This window comes from Rana temporaria, chromosome 3, assembly GCF_905171775.1.
Source record: "Rana temporaria chromosome 3, aRanTem1.1, whole genome shotgun sequence".
In the NCBI taxonomy this organism is placed as follows: domain Eukaryota; kingdom Metazoa; phylum Chordata; class Amphibia; order Anura; family Ranidae; genus Rana; species Rana temporaria.
The window spans coordinates 427,387,697-427,402,731 of NC_053491.1; the positions used below are offsets into that span (position 1 = coordinate 427,387,697).

General features: G+C 47.1%; 2 protein-coding genes across 4 annotated transcripts in view; one reads left to right on the top strand and one right to left on the bottom strand.

The window, feature by feature from the left end:
- The window catches only part of EPHX3 (epoxide hydrolase 3), a 43,519-nt gene extending 33,159 nt beyond the window's left edge, over nucleotides 1-10,360 (bottom strand). The window contains exon 1 of the mRNA XM_040346273.1: nucleotides 10,219-10,360. The gene's annotated coding sequence lies outside the window, so the exon portion shown is untranslated. The remainder of the gene's footprint in view (nucleotides 1-10,218) is intronic.
- The window catches only part of BRD4 (bromodomain containing 4), a 90,533-nt gene continuing 85,600 nt past the window's right edge, over nucleotides 10,103-15,035 (top strand). For all 3 annotated transcript variants that reach the window (XM_040346267.1, XM_040346270.1, XM_040346269.1), the window contains exon 1: nucleotides 10,103-10,294. The gene's annotated coding sequence lies outside the window, so the exon portion shown is untranslated. The remainder of the gene's footprint in view (nucleotides 10,295-15,035) is intronic.

Consider the following 15,035-nt stretch of genomic DNA (forward strand, 5'->3'; position numbering starts at 1 on the left):
ATATTACCACACCCCACACCCCTCGCCTATAGATTACCACCCCTCTCCTATATATTACCACCCCCTCTCCTATATATTACCACCCCCCACACCCCTCTCCTATATATTACCACCCCCACACCCCTCTCCTATAGATTACCACCCCCCACACCCCTCTCCTATAGATTACCACCCACACCCCTCTCCTATAGATTACCACCCCCACACCCCTCTCCTATATATACCACCCCCACTCCTATATATACCACCCCCTACACCCCTCTCCTATATATACCACCCCCCACACCCCTCTCCTATATATTACCACCCCCCACTCCTACATATACCACACCCCACACCCCTCTTCTATATATTACCACACCCCTCTCCTATATATTACCACCCCCCACTCCTATATATTACCACCCCCACACCCCTCTCCTATATATTACCACCCCCACACCCCTCTCCTATAGATTACCACCCCCCACACCTCTCTCCTATATATACCACCCCCACACCCCTCTCCTATATATTACCACCCCCCACTACTATATATTACCACCCCCCACACCCCTCTCCTATAGATTACCACCCCCACCCCTCTCCTATATATTACCACCCCCACACGCCCTCTCCCATATATTACCACCCCCCCCCCCAAATACCCCTCTCCTATATATTACCACCCCCCACACCCCCTCCTATATATTACCACCCCTCTCCTATATATTACCACCCCCCTCTCCTATATATTACTACCCCTCCCCCCTCACACACGCCTCTCCTATATATTACCACCCCCCCACAGAGGAGACCAAAATGTAACTTTTTGGTCTAAAAGCAAAACGCTATATGTGGTGGAAAACTAACACTGCACAATACCCTGAACACACCATCCCCACCGTGAAACATGGTGGTGGCAGCATCATGTTGTGGGGATGCTTTTTTTTAGCAGAGACAGGGAAGCTGGTCAGAGTTGATGGGAAGATGGCTGGAGCCAAATACAGGGCAATCTTAGAAGAAAACCTGTTAGAGTCTGCAAAAGACTTGAGACTGGGGAGGATGTTCACCTTCCAGCAGGACAACGACCCTAAACATACAGCCAGAGCTACAATTGAAGGGTTTAGATCAGGGGTGTCAAACTCAGTTTCATCGTGGGCCGCATCAGCATTATGATTGCCCTCAAAAGGGCCAGTAGTATCTGTAAGATTAGATGTCCAGCGCATCCCCTCCCCATATATTAGATGTCAAGAGCCACCCCACCATCAGAAGTTGAGTCCCCCACTCTCCCTTACATCACAGTGCACCTTATGCTGCTGCTGGGAAGAAGCTAAATGCATTGCTTGAAAGCAGAAAGTAGGGATCTGGAGGCGGACCAGAGGAGGGCTGGAGTTCTCTTGCAGCCGCAGGAGAGGTGTGAGGGCCACATGAAATGGCCTGGAGGGCCGGATTCGGCTCTCAGGCCTTGTGCTTGACACCTGTGGTTTAGATTAAAGCATATTCATGTGTTGGAACGGCCAAGTCAAAGTCCAGACCTAAATCCAATTGAGAATCTGTGGCAAGACTTGAAAATTGCTGTTCACAGACGCTCTCCATCCAATCTGACAGAGCTTGAGCTATTTTGCAAAGAAGAATGGGCAAAAAAGTCACTCCCTAGATATGCAAAGCTGGTAGAGACATCCCTAAACAGACTTGCAGCTGTAATTGCAGTAAAAGGAGGTTCTACAAAGTAAAGGGGGGCTGAATACAAATGCACGCCACACTTTTCACAATAATAATGTGGAAGATTGCTGCTAGACCTAAAGTGTACACAGTGCACAAAAATTGGTAATGAATGAAAAAATGATCAGTGCAACTTTCTAATAGTAAAAGGCAATTGCCTCCCAGGCCACTCTAACTTATGTTTAAAATGGTCGGCAGCCTCTGCCCTTTACCATATTTTTTTATTCTGCGCTAGGAAGTCACAGCGGCTCGCCACTAGCTGTTGCATTCCGGAAGTTGTAGTCCACACTCTAGCTCCCGGTGGGTGGAAAACAGAGCAGCGCAGGGGAAACTACAACTCTGTGGGACCGGATTTTTGGAAGAGGCAGTGCGTGCCAGGGAGTCGGGACGCAGGGCTGCGATCACTGAGCTGAGAGACCCTGAGACCCCTAGTTGACCCCCCCATCTATCCCCCCCAATACACCCCATGTAACCTGCTCCAGTGATAAGGCTGCATTGATGGGCACTGGAGTTGGCTGCACTGATGGACTTGCCTCCCAGGCCTAAGGCTGCCAGCCCTCCCCTGGGGAGGGGGTAAAATCTTCCGGGCCTTTGAATCCAGTAATGGCAGGTGGAGTCTCTCCAGTAGGGATGAGCCGAACACCCCCCCCCCCTGTTCGGTTCGCACCAGAACCTTTAGCGCGAACATTTAGAACCCCATTGACATCTATGGGACTCGAACGTTCGAATTCAAAAGTGCTCATTTTAAAGCCTAATATGCTATTGTCGTAAAAAATCTTTGAGAACCCGGGTCTTGCCCCAGGAAACATGTATCAATGGTAAAAAAGTTTAAAAAGTTTTTAAATATCGTACCTGCTGGGTGTCTATAGTATGCCTGTGAAGTGGCACGTGTTTAGAACTGTCTCTGCACAAAATGAGATTACTATAAGAAAAAGGTCATTTAAAACTGCTTGCGGCTTTAATGTAATGTCTAGTCCCTGAAATATGGATAAAAATCATTGAGAAAAATAGCACAGACACAGACAGTACACACACCACGTAGCTTTAGGTGCACACTGCAGAGGACACAGGCAGTACACACCATGTAGCTTTAGGTGCACACTGCAGAGGACACAGGCAGTACACACATCACGTAGCTTTAGGTACACACTGCAGAGGACACAGGCAGTTCACACCACGTAGCTTTAGGTGCACAATGCAGAGGACACAGGCAGTACACCACGTGAGAATACTGCAGCTAGCACAATCACCTGCCTGCCAGTAAATTAGGAAGAGCTGATCTAGCTAAACTATACAGTGTATAAATATATATACAACACCTGGGATGCAAATATATCCTCTACACACTGTAACTTTAACTGACTAGCCTGCCTGCTCTACCTACCTACTAAAAATGACACTCTCTCTCTGTCTTCTCTCTTTTAACCACCGCAACACACTACACAAGGCCAACCTGCAGGCGGCCTTTTATAGTGTGGGGCGTGTACTAAACCCCCTGAGCAATAATTGGCCAAAGCCACCCTGGCTTTGGCCAATTATGGCTCTCCGTTTTTTGAAAGCTGTGATTGGCCAAGCATGTGGGTCATAGTGCATGCTTGGCCAATCATCAGCCAGCAATGCACTGCGATGCCGCAGTGAATTATGGGCTGTGAAACGCCACTCGAATTAGGCGCAAACGGCCCAAAACGTTCGTAATTCGGCGAACGATCGAACATACAATGTTCGAGTCGAACATGAGTTTGACTCAAATACGAAGCTTATCCCTACTCTCCAGGTTATGTGTTCTAAATAAGGATGATGGCTTCCAAACTCCCCAGTGTGATTTATTCACAGGAATCTGGCATATAAAGACAAATCTCCCATAGTGCAAAACGTATAATAAAATAGGTTTATTTAAACGGCCAAATTGGCACTTACAAGGAAAAAGTTAAAAAACAGCAGAGAAGTACAAAGTACGGCATTGAAGACACTTCTTACTTCACTTCCAGCTAATTTGGTATCCGGCCACCCCCTATGCATTACATCACATCCCCTGATGAAGTCAAGTGATAAAAGGGAACTTATCTTTTTGAAAGATAAAAAGTGCATTTTAGACCCCTTTCACACTGAGGAGATTCGCAGGCACTATAACACTAAAAATAGCGCTTTGCTCTGAAAGAGCGGCTGCTGTCTCTCCAATGTTTAAGCCCAGAGGGATTTCACATTGGAGCAGTGCGCTAGCAGGACGGTAAAAAAAAATCCTGCTAGCAGCATCTTTGGAGCGGTGTGAATACTGCTCCTCCACCGCTCCTGCCCATTGAAATTAATGGGCACCGCGGCTATATAAAATACAACTATATAGAGCAGACGAAAATGAGGGACAAATGAGGGGGAAAGAGGGACAGAGGGACATTGCTCCAAAACAGGGACAGTCCCTCGAAATCAGGGACAATTGGAAGCTATGAAAACATACCTCCCAACATTTTAAATTGGGAATGAGGGACACATACTACCAAACTTATGTAGGCATAGGACACGCCTCCTGCCACACCCCCTTAACCACCTCAATACTGGGCCTAGTCTGGCACTTCTCTCCTTCATGCAAAAATCATCATTTTTTGCTAGTACCCTGAAACATTATATATATTTTTTTAGCAGACACCCTAGAGAATAAAGAGGAGGTCATTGCAACTTTTTATCTTGTACCGTATTTGCGGTATTTTGTATAATGTGAAAGATTGTTACGCCGAGTAAATAGATACCTAACTTGTCACGCTTTAAAATTGCGCACACTCATGGAATGCCGCAAACTTCAGTACTTAAAAATCTCCATAGGCGACGCTTTCAATTTTTTTACAGGTTACCAGTTTAGCGTTACAGAGGAGGTCTAGTGCTAGAATTGAACGCTGCTGCCGCAGAGGGGGGCGTGGCTTTCTGTTTCTCACGACAGATCCGCTCACTGGGCGGGGACTTGCATCCTTAGGAGCACGCGCATCAAGAAGGAGGGGGAAACAAACCGGGGCAGGGCCGTCCCAATGTGGGAGTATGCGTGTGATGTCACGGTGCGTCATGGAATGGCGCCAAACTTTAGTACTTAAAAATCTCCATAGGCGACGCTTTAAACTTTTTTACAGGTTACCAGTTTAGAGTTACAGAGGAGGTCTAGTGCTATAATTGTTACATACGCTCTAATGAGATACCTCACATCTGTGGTTTGAACAGCGTTTACATATGTGGGCAGGACTTACGTGTGTGTTTGCTTCTGGGTGCGAGCTACCGGGGACAGGGGCGTTTTAAATTTTTTTATTTTACTTAATTATTATTATTTTTACATTTTGTTTTTATGATCACTTTTATTCCTATTACAAGGAATGTAAACATCCCATGTAATAGGAACCTATTGTGACAGGTCCTCTTTATGGAGAGATGCAGGGTCAATAAGACCCCACATCTCTCCTCCAAGCTTAAAAGCATGAGATCGGGAAAAAAAACGTCACCGATCTCATGCCGACAGCTGCGATTGAGGCTTTGTTTACTTCCAGGTACTCGGGCGTGACGTCATAACATCGCGCCCGGGCCTCCGACTGTCAGAGATGACCGGTGACCAACTGGTCACCGGAAATCTCTATGGTCCTCATCCGGCGCAGTGTTGCCAACCGTCCATATTTTTACGGACAGTTCGTAAAAACAAGCACTTTTTTCCCCCGTTCGTAAATTTCCGTGGTTGCGGAAATGTGCCAGTAAAAATAGCCGAGATCGGTTTGGCTTGGAACTGCGCATGGAGATTGGAGGCAGGGGGTGATTGGAGGCAGGGGGTGATGGTGGCTGCGGTGGCAATGCAGAGGGGGATGGAGGCAGGGGGAGATTGGAGGCAGGGGGTGATTGGAGGCACCGCAGAGGGGGATGGTGGCACCGCAGAGGGTGAGGGATGGAGACAGAGGTTGTAGGTGGCACCGCAGAGGGGGATGGAGGCGGGGGGTTATTGGAGGCAGGGGGCCTGGGGGAGATTGGAGGCAGGAGGTGTTAGTGGCAGGGGGTGATTGGAGGCAGGGGGTGACTGGAGGCAGGGGGCCTGGGGGAGATTGGAGGCAGAGGGAGATTGGAGGCAGAGGGAGATTGGAGGCAGAGGGAGATTGGAGGTAGGGGGAGATTGTGGCACCGCAGAGGGGGGTGAAGGCAGGGGGTGTTGGTGGCAGAGGGGGATGGAGGCAGGGGGTGATGTGACTAAATAATTTGCCCTTATTATATCGAAAATAACAAAAATATGTTTTTTTACCTTAATATCTACCTTAAATCACATTGCTATTTGCCTAGCGTACTTGTTGTAGCCTAAATACTGAAATCTGCACCTAAAAATGTAATTTAGTAACTTTTGTGAAATGCCAGTAAAAACGTGGCTGTGCCAGTAAATTTCGGGTGTCGTGCCAGTAAATTTCAATCTGGTAGGTTGGCAACACTGATCCGGCGGCAGCCGATTCGTTCTCCCGGCCCCCGATGGCACGGGAGCGCCCGGAGAAGCACTGGATGGCGGCAGGAGGGGGGGACGTCGCCTATAAGAACGATCGAGCGGCAGAACTGCCGCTATGATCGTTCTTACGGTGAGCAGAATCACCGGCAGGAAAAGAAGGATATCTGAACGATGCCTGTAGCTGCAGGCATCATTCAGATATCCCCCCCTAAAGTCCAGGAGGTAGGGAAGTGGTTAAAGGCACCCCAAACACAAGAAGCAAATTCATGTTTTGCTGTGTAAAAACAACGCGTAACAAAAAAGGTGCAAACGGGAGCGTGGTAAGAAGCTCCATGATCTACTTTGCCGCACATAGGACAGTCCATTGAAATCAATGAGCTTTGGTACGCGTAAAACCATAAAAAACATACCTCCCAACATTTAGAGATGGGAATGAGGGATGCCTACTAGCAAACGTATGTAGGCATAGGACACGCCTCCTGCCACACCCTCTTAAAGGAGAATTAACCAAAAAAAAAAAGGTTAATTAAATCCACAAGGGTTCTTTCTTAAAGGGGTGGTTCCCCCTAAAACACATTGCTAACAATAGATTCGTAAGACCCGTTACACTGCGGGTAGGCTGGCTTTTTTTTTTTTTTTTAGTACATACCGATATCTCCCCGTCTCGTTCCTTGTCGGTGGGCGTTCCTAGTTGATTGACGTTCCTCGGACGGGCGCGTACGTGACGTCACGACTTTCCGAAAGAAGCCGAACGTCGCTGCGCATGCGCCGTATAGAGCCGACTCTATACGGCGCATGCGCAGCGGCGTTCGGCTTCTTTCGGAAAGTCGTGACATCACGTACGCGCCCGTCCGAGGAACGTCAATCAACTAGTTCCGCCCACCGCCTAGGGACGAGACGGGGAGATCTCGGTATGTACGAAAAAAAAAAAAAAAAAGCCAGCCTACCCGCAGTGTAACGGGTCTTACGAATCTATTGTTAGAAATTAGTTTTAGGGGGAACCACCGCTTTAACCACTGCTATTCCTTTATATTGGCTTTTATAATGTTCAAATGCAGCAATTTAGAATTTGGAAGAGAAACTTTTTGAAAGGTAAAAAGTGCATTTTATATACAATTATATCAGGGCCGTCTTTAATATGGTTTGGGCCCTGGGCAAAAAAAATTTTTGGGCCCCCCTCCAGCTTATTTTGGGCCTGGCTGGTTCACATGTATGTGTTTTGGCGGTCCTCATTTGTGCAGGTACAGCAGTCCATTGATTTGAATGGGCTGCCATGCCTTCGTTTCCTGCAGAAAAAAGGTGCATTCAGCATTTTAAAAATACAGTTGCCTTGAAATCCATTCTGCTTTTGCACCATGCTACTTACCTGCAGTTCTTGCACCATGCTACTTACCTGCAGTTCTTGCACCATGCTACTTACCTGCAGTTCTTGCACCATGCTACTTACCTGCAGTTCTTGCACACACAAACGCACTGTGTTTTTAAAAGCGTGACCTAAACGTCTAAAAATGCAGCAAGTTTGACAGTGCGGGAACTGCAGATAAGTCACAGCAGACAGCAGAATGGACAGACAGTGCTGTATTTCAGTGCTTGATGGGCATAGGTGTGCCGTGTGCGCAGCCTATTACATGAGGCATGCGCTTTTCTTTGCAGGAAACGCAGGCATGGCGGCCCATTCAAATGAATGGGCTGCTGTGCCTGCGCAAATGTGGGCCGCCAAAACACATACATGTGAACCAGCCAGGCCCAAAATAAGCCCATCAAGCAGTTAAATACAGACAGTAATGCCATGTGCTCTGAGACCTTACTCAGCCTGGACTGCAGGTCTGGTCTGTGATTTAAAGAGTTCCTCTATTTTACACATGGCATGGGGTCCCATGGTGCTAAAGCAGAATGGACAGACGGTGCTGTGACCCCATGCCATGCCATGTGTAAAATAGAGGAACTTTTTAAAACACTGACCAGACCTGCAGTGAATCATCAAATATTATAAAGACTTTGGGCACACTCTACAGAAAACTTATATTTACAATATAGATTAGCAAACAGTGACATACCTTGAGGAGCAGGACATGAAGAAGTCAGCCTCAGGAAGAGCAAACTGGGGATGTTATAAAATCACATTCTAATTCACTTTTATATACAAGCAGCACCCAGTGGCAGGAAGGGAGAAGTGCGCATCTAAAGGGAAGCCAGGGGTGCTGTACATTTTAAAACACTGGGAAGGTAAGCAGTACTGTCACTGGCTGCGTGCCGCTGATGATTTTCAGCCTGATTTGTGGGCAGCACAGGGGCTTAATGGGCGGCAGGGCCGCCATCAGGAATTATGGGGCCACTTACACAGCTTCAGGCATGGGCCCCCTGGAGCAGAGAACCGGGATGGGGGGGTGCTGCCGCCTGAAATTGAGAAGCAGGGGGGGGCTGCCGCAAATTTAGAAGCGGTGGGCCCTTTACAAAAAAAGAAATATAGAAAGAAATAAAGAAAAATATATATATAAAAAGGGGTGTAGCCATCCGGGGACCTCTGGGCCCTTTAATAAAAAGAAAAAAAGAAATAAAAAATATATATAAAACATTAAATTTAAAAAAGGGGGTTGCCATCTGGGGACCTCTGGGCCCTTTAACCACTTCCCGACCCCCGCATGTACATATACGTCCACAATATGGCACGTACAGGCACATGGGCGTACACATACGTCCTCGCCTATTAGCGGGTGGGGGGTCCGATCGGGACCCCCCCCGCTACATGCGGAGGTCGGGTCCGCTCGGGGAGCGATCCGGGACCACGGCGCGGCTATTTGTTTATAGCCGCTCCGTCGCGATCGCTCCCCGGAGCTGAAGAACGAGGAGAGCCGTGTGTAAACACGGCTTCCCCGTCCTTCACTATGGCGGCGCATCGATCGCGTCATTCCCTTTATAGGGAAGACACGATCGATGACGTCATTCCTACAGCCACACCCCCAAACAGTTGTAAACACATACTAGGTGCACCCTAACTCCTACAGCGCCACCTGTGGTTAACTCCCAAACTGCAACTGTCATTTTCACAATAAAGAATGCAATTTAAATGCATTTTTTGCTGTGAAAATGACAATGGTCCCAAAAATGTGTCAAAATTGTCCGAAGTGTCCGCCATAATGTCGCAGTCACGAAAAAAATTGCTGATCGCCGCCATTAGTAGTAAAAAAAAAATAAAAAATAAAAATGCAATAAAACTATCCCCTATTTTGTAAACACTATAAATTTTGCGCAAACCAATCGATAAACGCTTATTGCGATTTTTTTTACTAAAAATAGGTAGAAGAATACGTATCGGCCTAAACTGAGGAAAAAAAATGTTTTTATATATGTTTTTGGGGGATATTTATTACAGCAAAAAGTAAAAAGTATTGCTTTTTTTTCAAAATTGTCGCTCTATTTTTGTTTATAGCGCAAAAACTAAAAACCGCAGATGTGATCAAATACCACCAAAAGAAAGCTCTATTTGTGGGGAAAAAGGGACGCCAATTTTGTTTGGGAGCCACGTCGCACGACCGCGCAATTGTCTGTTAAAGCGACGCAGTCCCGAACTGTAAAAACACCTTGGGTCTTTAGGCTGCATATTGGTCCGGGGCTTAAGTGGTTAAGCACATTTGACATTTACACGCCAGGTGTGCATGGGGCCTGACTTGTATAGAAGTCCAATAAGAGGGGGGCAATAAGAGGGGGGCAATAAGAGGGGCAGTTGGGTATGTATGGATCAAGTACACATCCTCCTCCACGCTGCTGCTGCCGCCGCCGCAAAACGAAACCTAACCGAACATTCCACAGGGAGTTGATGCAGAGGGGGGCGTGGCTTTCTGTTTCTCACGACAGATCCGCTCACTTGGGCGGGGATTTGCATCCTTAGGAGCACGCGCATCAAGGAGGAGGGGGGAAACAAACCGGGGCGGGGCCGTTCCGACGTGGGAGTATGCGTGTGACGTCACGGTGCGTCGCGGCGGCGCTGTGTGAGGAAGGAGCCGAGGGAGTGCGCTCTCGGTGCGTCTCCATTAATCCCTATCGGTGATCGTTCCGCTGTCCCGTACCTGTGGTTGTTCGTGCCAGGGACCGGATCCTCCGCACAGTCGCTAAGTCTCTCCGCCTCCGGAAGAGGCCTCGAAGGTGAGCGCCGGGGCCCGCGAGCCTAACCTATGCACGGATGCGGGATACGCCGGGCCCGCATTGCGTAACCAAGGGAGTTTGCTGGGAGGAGGGGGAGGAGTTACGTAATTTCTGGGGAGGCCGCTGCGATATTTTCGTACATTTGTGCTTGTGAATTCTTTCCAAGGCGCTAAGGAAAGGTCGGTGTGCCGGGGCGAGGCGTAATATACTGCCATTGCCGGGAAAGCCCCGCGGTTACGTAGCTTACGTAACTTTTATATGTGAATAGGCTTTTTTTTGCGCAGTAGTATGTTGGTGTCCGGCTTTTGGGTTTTCTCTGCGCGGACGGTGAGAGGTCGGCCAGGTACTGCGGGGGTTCTTGGCATGGACGCCGCTTGTATGTTGGCGGGAGGTGCGCTGTTTACGTGAGGAGAGGCTGGTTTCCCTGTTTACGCAGTTTACGCGAAGGAGTGGGCGGGGCAGGTCTTCTCCTGGAATGGGCGGAGACGGTTTACGGACTTGGCGTAATGTCTTGTAGGAGCTGAAAGTTAAAGCTACGCCGATTGCGTAACGTTCTCCGGATGTTCTCTGACGCTTACGCAAATGTCGTACATCTGGGCTATTACCAACACACAGCAACGGAAGAGACTATTGTGCTTGTTATGACTAAGCTGGCCATGTATGCACCGTGTTGTCACTGGACTGGTTGTCTGCTGCTACGTTTCCTGTCTTCTATTGTGTATTCTAAATAAAGTTATTTTGTAAATAGTTTCCCTGCAGCTGTGCTGTGTAGATGTATCCAGTTTTCCCTTGTATTGCTACAGGACTCCTAGATCACGTGTCTGCCATTGTAACACATTATGTGAATTGTATCTTTCCCTTTCAATTTCTGATTGTGTGTGTGTGTCTATGATTGACCAGTGGGGTTCAAGCGATATTAAACCCAAAGCAAACATTGATTAGATGGCAGCTAACCAATTAGATGTGATGGCTGTGTGTGTGTGTGTATATATATATATATATATATATATATATATATATATATATATATATATATATATATATATATATATATATATATATATATATATATATATATATATATATATATAAATTTTTTTCTATCCACTTTAGCCTTGGAAGATTTGCTCCCTTAATGGCCAGGCCATTTCTGCAGTACTGCACGGCGTCACTTTAACTGACAATTGCGCAAAGTTGTACCCAAACAATTGATGTATTCTCCCCCCACAAATGGACATTTCTTTTGGTGGTATTTGATCACCTGTGCTGTGTTCATTTTTTTGTGCAATAATCAAAAAATATCAATTTTGAAAACAAGTATAATTATATATATATATATATATATATATATATATATATATATATATATATATATATATATATATATATATATATATACTTGTTTTCAAAATTGATATTTTTTGATTATTGCATATATATAAATTTTTTTTTTTTTTATCAGTTTAGGCCAATGTATTCAATTTCTTCTACATATTTTGGGGGGGGGGGGGGTTCGCAATACGAGTATATTGATTAGTTTGCCCAAAAGTTATCGCTTCTATAGGAATAATTTTTATTTTTTTTGTTGTTTTTACTAGTAATGATGATCTGGGATTTTTAGGGGGACTGTGACATTGCGGAAGACACTCCCTAAAGTGGAGTCCCGCTGATCGGAACCCTCCCCCCCTCCGGTGTCACATTTGACACCTTTCAGGGGGGTGCAGATACCTGTCTAAAGACAGGTATTTGCACCCACTTCCGGCCCGGAATTCACGGGCAAAAGACGGGCATTCCGTCGCCCCCCCGTTGTATGCTGGGAACACTCGGCTCCCAGCACACAGCGGGAGCCAATCGGCGGGCGCGGTGCGACCTGCGCATGCGCCGTAGGGAACCAGGCAGTGAAGCCGCAGCGCTTCACTTCCTGGTTCCCTCAGCGTGGATGGTGGGGGGAGCAGCAGAGTGACCAGCGATCGCTCGTCCTCTGCTGCGATCAGCGCTGGACTGCAGGACAGGTAAGTGTCCTAATATTAAAAGTCAGCAGCTGCAGTATTTGTAGCTGCTGACTTTTAATATTTTTTTCCCATGGCACATCCGCTTTTAAAGAGGAAGTAAACCCTTGTTTGTTTTTTTAAATACCCTGCAAGATAGTCATAATGAGCTAGTATGCACAGCATACTAGCTCATTATGATCGACTTAACTGAGAACGAAGTTCCCGTTTCCGGCTATTTTCTTCCTGTAATCGCTACTCCGGCGCTGTGATTGTCCAGAGCGGCGATGACGTCGCTCCCACTCACTAAGGCTCCATTCACACATAGTGCAGTGTCAGCTGCTGCACCATATTTTTCTATTTTTTTTTTTGGCCTGTTTTTGGAGCAGCATCGTTCATTTGAATGGTCCTCCCTCTGCAAGAAGCTCATGTACCAAGGTTTACTGACAATCGTGTCAAAATCGCACTGCATTTGGGGTGCCATTAAGAAATGACACCCCAAACTCGTCCCGTGTTTTTCCGCAATTCTGAAATCGCAGAATTGCATAGTTCCAGTACGCTCAGATGTAAATGGAGCCTTAATGGGGTAGTAAAGTCATCTTCTTAACTTGTACTTACAGGTAATCTTATACTAAGGGGTTGATTTACTGAAGGAAAATCCACTTTGTACTTGAAGTGCAGGCGCTGTAGATCTGAGGGGAAGATCTGCTGATTTTATCATCCAATTATGTGCAAGCAAAAATGCTTTTATTTTTCCTTGCATGTCCCCCTCAGATCTACAGCTACTGCACTTTCAAGTGCACCTGTAGTGCAAAGTGGATTTGCCTTTAGTAAATAAACGGAGTCTTACCTGTAGGCAGGGGTGTATTTAGATTTTGTGCTGCCCTAGGCCTGACTAAACTCACACCCCCTACTTTATATATGACGCACCCCTACCTGTCAAGACTACACCCCTTCCTTTTTAAGACCCGCCCTGTCATTTTCATGGGATGAGGACAGGGTGGGACGAGGACAGGGGGACAGGGTGGGACGAGGACAGGGGGACAGGGTGGGACGAGGACAGGGGGACAGGGTGGGACGAGGACAGGGGGACAGGGTGGGATGAGGACAGGATGGGATGAGGACAGGGGGACAGGCTTTTTTGCCGCCCCCCACAAAGTGCCGCCCTAGGCCTGGGCCTTGTCGGCCTAGGCTATAATACAGCACTGCCTGTAGGTGCTGTGAATATCTTCTAAGCTTGCGCCGTTTAGAAGCACTTCACAGTGGCTACAGCCAGTGACGTCATTGGTGCATGCACGGTAGCTTTGCATTTAGGGCACCAGTAGTGTGCTGAGAGCACTGAGCTGTGAAAGTGACGTAAACACAACTTTCTTGATAAATCTCTTCATGTTGTGAATTCTGCCTGTCTGCTGCCGTCTTTCCACAAATTCCTCGATTCTCCGCATGTGTAGCGTCTCCTCTGCTACATATTCCATGGTACCTTGCTGCCTGCAACCAGTGGTTCCTGTACTGACTCTCCTCTCAGCACCTCTGTATCTCAAAAGGCAGGCTCTCTGAAATGTGACACAGCAGTAGGATTGCACGCATCCTGTTTATTGGCAAGTATTCGCTGATACTTTGTGACACAATTTGCATGCATACAAAATGCATGGGCTCAAATCGCAAAGAATCATGTGATTTGAACAAGCCTGCAGTGTGACTCCTGTGCGAATTGCATGTGATTTCCCCTATTGGGGGTGTGTGTGTGTACACACAGTATAGAAAAGGAAGTGTCATCTAGTGCAGCAATGACCAGTTTATAAAATAAATAAACTACTCATTGCTGCACAAGAGGGAGCTTCCATTTCTAAAGCTGGCCATATCCAGTGATCTAGCCAAAATTCCAGTAGGGGGGTCCTGTCAGCAGCACCCAGCTCAACAAACTTTGAGCTGGGTGGAAAAAGATGTCCAACAGTGAAGCAGCCAAAGTTGGTCACCGTTCAGGTATACTGACCGCCATGGGTGGTGTGGCTGTTGGGATATAATGGCTGACAGCTGGAAATAAGCTTGAATCAGGGCATCTGGATGTCTCCTGTTGAGCTTGTAAGGCTGAATAGGAGAAATCTGTATATCTATGGCCAGCTTAAAGTGGAGCTCAACCTAGAATTGGAAGTTATGCCTTTAAGGCCTCCCCCTTTACGAAGTGGCACTTTTTGGGGGGCTGGCGGAAAACTGGTTTTGACTGTTCTCTTCCCCCTTTCCCTCCCTGCAGTCTTCTGGAACACATCACAGGTCCCAGAGACTGCGGTACCATTCACAAAGCACAGCTTGCGCATGCGCAGGGGACATCTGGCTGTGAAGCGGCAAGCTGTCACAGCCAGGTGCCCAGTTGAGATGCCGGGGACAGAACACCAATGGAAATAACTGGGGTGGGCACATCGCTGTATCCTGGGGAAGACGAGTGGCTGTTAGGAGTCACCAGCTATCGTTTTGGTATCTGCTGACTTTGACTGGACTGCCTCTAAAGATTACTCCTTTTTCTGCTGGAAGGGGCTGACGTCCTACTTGGCAGTGTCTGGAGCTGTTCATTGGGTTCCGGTGCTGTGGCCACTTGTCAAATTCACAACGCCAGCTTTGCAGGATTGTTCCTTTTTTCGATTGCTCTTGGATGGATAAAATTATTTTGTATAAAGAATATGCTGAACAATATTTTACACTGGCCCTGAAAAAGGCAGTATTATCTCAGAAAAAGTCATATAAGGACAAAGCTGTGT